The sequence below is a fragment of the Pyxicephalus adspersus genome, chromosome 6, assembly GCF_032062135.1.
Source record: "Pyxicephalus adspersus chromosome 6, UCB_Pads_2.0, whole genome shotgun sequence".
In the NCBI taxonomy this organism is placed as follows: Eukaryota; Metazoa; Chordata; class Amphibia; order Anura; family Pyxicephalidae; genus Pyxicephalus; species Pyxicephalus adspersus.
Window position 1 is genome coordinate 21909041 of NC_092863.1, and position 8426 is coordinate 21917466.

Consider the following 8426-nt stretch of genomic DNA (forward strand, 5'->3'; position numbering starts at 1 on the left):
TTGCACGGTATAGCGAGTATGCGGACAGATCAACTATATTGCAATCTTTTCACTCCCATAGAGAACTAACACTGGAGAGGGGCAATGTATTAATCTTTGCTGATTACTCTGCGGAGGTCTCCCGCAAAACAAAAATGTTGCAAAAAATGTCCTCAACACTGCATGAGCGACAAATAAGATTTCGTTTGGCCTACCCTGCTACTTTACATGTCATGAATTTTCAAAGTGCAAATTAGGTATTTACAAATTATAAGGAAGCTAAACCTTTTTTGGGAGAACGGCCTTCTACTCCAGAGCAAACAAAAGGACTAACATCTTTGAACCAAATATCAAATATTGTTGAATCACGTAACTCACCGGGATCACCTAATTCAACAGTCTCTACAGAATCAACACGCAGATCTGAACGCAATATTAAAATATCACACAAGCAGTAAAAAAACACAAGAAAAGAGTAGCGAGGAAAATTTCAATGTCTAGTATTTAACCTGGAATTATCAATCTCTTTAAGTGAGCCATTAACCATGACTATTACACAATAAGAAAAACTATTTGTGCAATCATTTTGAATAGATTTGTTTGTCACCCTATATATGCCTCTCCGCAAATGATGGCTTGCCATAGATCCAGGAAGAGTTAATACAGGGCTGTAAATTCATCGATAATAAAATTATGTTCAATGTTGTTGTAAGGCCCTGGACAGCACCAGCACCATTTTACCAGACACCAGTCCACCAATCTAATACCGCAGACTTTTAGTAAGCCCCTGGTTAGCTTTGGGAGACTGGTTGCATCTCTCAGCACTCGGTTGCCCCCAGGACTCGGTTGCCCCCAGGACAGTGCGCAGAAGATGGTGTTTGGGAATAGGCCAGCAGCAGACCAGAAGCCCATAGATAAAAGTATGAGAATTACCAGGCAATCCAGAAAACAAGCGGACGTCAAACACAGGAGGATCAGTCTACCAAATGTGGTACAAGAGTACCTCATTGTAAGTGTTTGCTGGTAGTTGAATTATATAGTTCTTTTTTGTACCTACTTGATTGCATTGACATTTTAACCTTTATATATGTTGATGTATATTTATATGTGAACTAAAAAAACATTATATTTTAACTGCATTGTTTTGTGATATAGAAAATTCCTAAAACCCCAGTTTTTGGTGTCACTCTATTTACATACAAGGGAGTGGGCACAAGCAGAGTTGGGGTCACAGGCAGAGGTTGGTCCAAGCAAAGTACAAACAAAATGTCAAGGAACAGGCAATGGTCAGCAACGGAAAAACACATAAGAATCTCTCCAGCACAGATTAGCCCAGCTAATGCTACAACAGGCATAGAGCAAAGGACTGACAGCTGTTTGCCTGATTTTCCCTGCTGCTGCTTGCATTGCCGGAGAAGAGAATAGGCAGGGTGCATCATCCTGCAACAACCAACAATACGGGATTTCTGCCTAGATGATTGTCTCCTAACACTGGTAACTTAAACTGGTTAAACTGGTTAAATTTATTAAGGGTCTTTTGGCTTTGCCTACGTAAAATTTCCCACAACTGGAAAAGACAAAGTAAATAACCTCTACTGAACTGTAGTCAACAAATTTACTAGACTGAAGTTGTACTGGAATTTGGAAATTGCCAATACCGTGGTAAATCCAACCACACTGATTATGTCTACCACAAGGGTAGGTACCCTTCTTGATATTTGTACATACCAATTTTTTTAATTTTTAATTCAATGAGGGCAATTTTCTTTGTGGTTTGGGGACATGCCCCTTATTTTCTAATAGTAAGATCTGATATTAATATTCAGTGTTCACCCCAGCCCCTTTTAGCTGGGCGCACCACCAGCATTTTTCAATTACCAATCAGCTGGTTTTGGGTGGATGCTGAAGAGTTTCTTCCCACCCAGATTTAAAAAATGTCTATGTTTAACACTAAATATTGGAAAAAATCAACCACCTACCTTTTTCAATTGATCATGTTAATGAGAAAATCCCAGTTAACCCTTACTGGTGGTCTAATTCCGTCCGAATTTCGATGCAAAAAGCAGTACAATTTTTTGCATGGAAATTTATTTTTCGTTGTAGGCTATAATTCTTGGGCATAACTCACCAATATTTAATATATTTAACAAAGGTAATATTAAACTTTAAATAACAAAACACAAAAATCTGTTAAAATAAAAATATTTAATGTAACATGTAATATGACTGTACAGTAGCATTTAAAATATATAAAGAATATAATTATATATATATATTATATGAATATTTCTTTGTAGTGGACTCAATACAGCTTTTTTGTATAGAATCCAATACAAAATTATTTAAATTTCCAACAGATCCCCCTGCCCACGCCGACGCATGCACCCACATCACCGGGAAACCCCAGAGATCGTCGCTGCATACACCAGCTGGGGATCGAGGGGAAGGACGTGTCCGCAGGACCTGTGATGACCAGCAGAACGCCAACGGAGCAGGGTAAGTGGTTTTTTTTTCAGTTAAAAGCTACCCCGAGTGAGACACGGGACAACCAACTTTTGCCTGGAAAGTCCACTCAGTCACAGCTAGGGGGGGTTAAATTCATCTTTCTAGCTTCCTGCTGCTCCTTTTAACCTCCCTGGCAGTGTGAATTATAAGTATATTTAAATGTCAAAACGGTACATTTAAAAATGCTTATTTTAAATTTTCCCCCCCCCAGCCGCACGGTTCCACCCTCCAGCCACAGGCTATCACTGCCGACATCTGTTTCTTCTGGCCTCGTGTCCCCAACGTTTACACGCCAGGGACACAGATGCCGGCCAGCATTTGTGTAGCCTGGCGAGGCCAGGTGCCAGGGGAAGCAGATGCTGGGTATTGCTGAAGGAAGCCCGGCTAAAGGAAGCCTCAGGCAAAGCTGTAGGAAGCCTCGGGAACATGGGGACCAGGTAAGGCTTGAAATTCTCTGGCAATTCCACCCAGAGTGTGCGACACTTGGGATTACCGCTAGGAAGGTTACTTGTGGACCTCCAAAAAGAATTTGAGGCCCAGATTTTTCGATGAAGGGATGGTATTCCCTGCAGGACTTTTTAATATAGCTCTGATAATGCAGGGTCAAAAGTACAGTACACAACTGTACAGTACAGAACTTTGTAATATGTTCATGCTATATAAATACTGTTCATTAAAAATAATAATAATGTTGCTTCCCCACAAAAGTACTGTATTTTTTCGCACCATAAGACGCACCTGATCATAAGACACACCTAGTTTTAGAGGAGGAAGACAAGAAAAAAAATTCTGAACCAGTAACAGGGGTGTAGGGGGGCAGGCACAGACTGTTCCCCAGCTGTGCCTGTGTCCCTGCTGCTGTCATTATCCCCAATGTAAAAACCTGAAATTATAAGTTTATATATATATTATCAGCTCTCTGTACCCTGAAAATTTGTGGGGAAAGTTTCTACAACAATCAGTGTGAGAGATATGAAGGTTTATACATAGCAGTAATGACAGCAACAGGGACAGAGACACAGATCTCATGCTGCTGCTGGTTTACAAAGGGTAAGATTATTTTACAGTGCAAGATGGGCAGGGAACAGCACAGCTGATATCAGAGGTCTACAGGACATGCCCACACTTGCACTGTGTGTGTTTGTCCGTGCTGCTCTCATTACCCCAATGTGTAAACCTTCATATAAACGTGGTGCACCGATGGCACACAGTGGTCACTGACGGTACTGCAGGTGATCGGCAATATTCACTCAGTAAGACACAGACATTTCCCCCCACTTTTTTGGGGGGAAAACGCGTCTTATGGAGCGAAAAATACGGTACGCATCGAAAATACATTTACGAGACCTTGCTTCCAAAAAGTACTTTCTCCCAACCCCACAGGTACTGGTGGGGGCTGGATCCCCATGGCAATACCTGGATGCAAAATGTCTCATTAAACACAAAAACATTCCCTGTAAGAATGTAACGTAACAATGATATAACCAACTCATCGTCTTTTGACTCATTGGAAGCTGGTTTCTTTAAGAAACCATTTGACAACTTCAAACCTTTTTTGTGAGGAATGCTCCAGTAGAGAGCACTATTTGCTCACATATTTCATTGTGGGAAAATATGTTAGTGGATTTAGACATTCATAGAATGATTCACATTTTTTCTAGTGGTATTCATTTTGATTGCTTACATTTTTATGGAGGGTTTGCACTAATATTCAATTCTGTTTTGGAAGATAGTGTCACACTTGGGGAGACTGGGCCACTAGGGGCGCTATGGCTTGCACATAAATGGTGTGAGCCCTAAGAAGGGCCAAGGTGCAGAGTCTAAGAAGTATTCAGGTCTTCTCTGGAGCCTCCAGTGGTGAGGATGTTTCACTGCTGGTTACTGCCAGGTTGCGGTCCTTGAGCACACTGGGTGGGCAGGATGATACATGGTACCAAATCACTGGGCAGAAGAATTGTCAAAGAAAAGCAGGGTCAAGGCAGGCACCAAGCAGAACACATCAGGTCACAAGTCAGGGTTCAAATACTAGGGATCCAAGAAATAGACACCGGTGACCTTAGGAGCCACCACAGACGCAGAACACAGGAAACAAAAGGAGGCACAGGTGACACAGTGATAACCACAGACAGAGAAGAACACTGGAACAGTACAAAGAAATTGGTTAGGAAACAACAGAATGGACAACAAGGGGTTAACAGCAGCTGGACAGGGGAAGCACTGAATAAGCCAACAGGTGTAAAGGAAATGCTAAACAGAGATAAGGAGAGAGCTCTGTACTAGTGGGGACACAGTGCACAAATGCTGAGTGCTGTGCCTGAGCTAGCCGAATAAAAATATTATATATAAATGATTAGGAGGCTATTTCCTAATTGGCCAGAGAAATGGGCAAAACTGCTAAAACTTGAAAGAGCACGGTCAGGACTGCCTGCATGCGCAGGAGAGAAGTGCCTGCGCTTTAGTGAGGAAGAGGTAAGTGTGATATTAGCCCCACTTTTACAATGCCTCCCCACCCGCTGAGGTCCAAGTTTTAAAGGGAAACGAAGATGAAACTTTTTGTCAAGAAGAGGAGCAGACATCTGCAGCTGGAAACCACAATCTCTCCTCAGGACCAAAACCTTTACAGTCAATCAGGTACATAAGCTTCTTGGGAGAAAATTGAGAATCCAAAATTTGATGGACTTCATATTCTTGAAAAAAAATCGGATGCAGGAGAAGCCAGTGGAGAGAGACTAGAAAAGGGATCGAGGACGATTGACTGGACACATGGAAAAGTATTGGGCAGCTTGAGATGTGGGGAATGACGCAGTTATAACAGACGGGGTTAATCTTGCCAGAAATGACATAAGGTCCAATGAAACAAGGAGCAAACTTCAGAGAAAGCACCCTGCAACCAATATTCTTTGTGGAGAGCCAGACTTTGTCCCCAGGTTACGACAATGGCGATCAGCAAACTAATGGGCAGCCGACTTTTCTAGGTGCTCTGATGTTGAAGTCAAAATACAGTTGATGTCCCTCTGCAGGGCACAGAGTGCAGGTACTTCGGCAAAGCAGGGTTTAGGAGACGGAAAGCAAGGATGTTTGTCGTAGACAATAAAAATGGAGACTTCTTGGTGCTTGTGCAGACATGATTATTGTGGGCAAACTCTGCCCAAGGTAGCAGAGCCACCCAGTCATCATGGTGGGAAAATACAAGGGCTCAAAGGGGACACATGGAAAAGTATTGGGCAGCTTGAGATGTGGGGAATGACGCAGTTATAACAGACGGGGTTAATCTTGCCAGAAATGACATAAGGTCCAATGAAACAAGGAGCAAACTTCAGAGAAAGCACCCTGCAACCAATATTCCTTGTGGAGAGCCAGACTTTGTCCCCAGGTTACGACAATGGCGATCAGCAAACTTCTTGTAATGGGCAGCCGACTTTTCTAGGTGCTCTGATGTTGAAGTCAAAATACAGTTGAAGTCCCTCTGCAGGGCACAGAGTGCAGGTACTTCGGCAGAGCAGGGTTTAGGAGACAGAAAGCAAGGATGTTTGTCGTAGACAATAAAAATGGAGACTCCTTGGTGCTTGTGCAGACATGATTATTGTGGGCAAACTCTGCCCAAGGTAGCAGAGCCACCCAGTCATCATGGTGGGAAAATACAAGGGCTCAAAGGAATTGTTCCAAGGACTGATTTACCCTATCCATCAACCCATTGGTTTGCGAGTGATAAGCGGAGAACTCTGCAGAAATGTCCAGGAATTTGCAAAAGCCTTTCCAGCAATGGGAAGTAAATTGCATCCCACGATCTGACGCGATATGAGTGGGCATGCAGTGAATTCCAAAAATTATTCAAAGATTGGCACCAATGCAGCTGCTGATGGTAAAGCTGGGAGAGGTACAAAGTGGGCCATTTTAAAAAATGATCCACAACCACCCAAATAATCATACAGCCATCAGAAGGAGGAAGATCAGTGATGAAATCCTAGACAGATTACACCAATGTTCTGGGGGAATAGAAAGTGAATGAAGTGGGCCTGCTGGAGCGCAGGTGGCAGACTTTGTTTGAGCCCAGACAGCACAGGCCTTGACATAGTCTGACACATCCTTAAGAGGATTAGGCCACCAGTACTGTTGGGTGAGAAATGTACAGGTTCTGTCTATGCCCAGGTGACCAAAAAGTTTAGAGTCATGTGCCCAATGTAAGATTTTGGTACTAAGTTAGGGAGGCACCAGAGTTTTACCAGAAGGGATAGCAGATTCCTGGATAGAGGTCAAGGCTAGGATGCAGGCTGGAGTGATGATAAACTCTGGTTCCACAGCAGTGACAAAGTGTCTGCTCGTAACATAGCGGACCAGGGTTTAAAGGTAATCACAAAATTAAAATGTGAAAAGAACAAAGGGTTTGCCGGGGGTTGAGACGGCGAGCAGACTGCAGATACTGGAGGTTGTTATGATCCGTAAAAATGGTTATCTTGAGAGGGGAACCCTCCGAGAGGTATCACCATTCTTCCAGAGCTAGCTTGAGATAGCTAGGAGTTCTCTGTCTCCAATGGAATAAATATTTTCTGCTATGGAAAACTTCTTAGAAAAGGGAGTCTGGAAGAGAATAGCCCCCACTCCAACAGAGGAGGCATCAACATCGATGGAAAAGGTTTGGTAACATTTGGCCTAACAAAGGCTGGACCGGAAAAGAAAGGCCTGTTTAAAGGCATGGAAAGCCAGAATAGCCTCAGAGGACCATTTCTTAGGAGTTGCATCCTGTCACTGTGGTGATGGTTGTAACCAGCTAGGAACAATTCCTAATAAAATGCCGGTAATAGTTGGTAAATCCTAGGAAGTGCCGAGTAGCCTTAAGGCTGCAGGGTAGTGGCCAGTTAAAAATAGCTGCAACCTTGTCAGGATCCATGAAGAAGCCCTCTTTGGAAACAATGTAGCCCCTAAAGGGCACCTGGGGGAGTTCAAACAAGCACTTATCAGCCTTCGCATACAGTACAATTTCTCTGAGCCGTTGCAAGAATAAACAGCCTGTGTGCAGGCAAGTCAGGGGAGAAAATCAGGATGCCGTCCAAGTAAACTACAACACAGATGTATAGCAGGTTACGAAAAATGTCATTCACAAAGTGTTGGAAAACGGCCGGGGCATTACAAAGACTGAAAGGCCTCACAAGGTACTTGTAATGCCCATCTGAGGTATTAAACGCTGTCTTCCTATCATCCCCCTACTTGATCAAAACAAGGTTTTATGCTCCTGGGAGGTCTAGCTTAGTGAAGATTTGTGCACCCCGAATGGGACAAAGAGTTCAGTCATGAGAGGCAGCGAGTAGCGTGTTTTGATGGTAATGGCACTGAGGCCATGGTAGTCTACACAAGCCCGAAGTATCCTATCTTTCTAATGTACAAAGAAGAAACCTGCACCAGCAGAAAAGGATTCAACCATCCACCGCAGGGATGCGCAAAGGTTGATATAGTGGCTTTAAAGGCCAAGCACATTCTGAGACAAGGGTAGCCGAGATGAAATTTCCAGCTGCTCCAGAGTCAATGAAGGCCTCAAAGGCAAGCGTGGAATTGTTGCGGCGAGGCTGGATATCTATGGAGGTACGCTGTTTGGAGGGGAGAGAAGAGTGATCTATCATGCCCCCCCTCAGAGCATGCTGGGTGCTGAAGTTTCATGGCCTCTGTTGGAAAGATTTAATAAAGTGTTCTCTATGTCCGCAGTAAAGGCAGAGATCTGAAGATAGACACCAAGCCCTTTCCTCTAGAGAAAACCTTGAATGGCCTAGCTGCATGGGTTCTTCAGGGACTGGAGGCACAGAAGAGGCCAGAGTTTCCAGAGGCCAATGAAAGGACGGTGCCAGTCGAGATACAAAGGCCTTGCTTGAGCTAGATTTCTCCAGGAAACGCTCTTGGAAGCGAATGTCAATCTGGATGGCCAGGGAGATCAGGTCATCCAGAGATGAGCG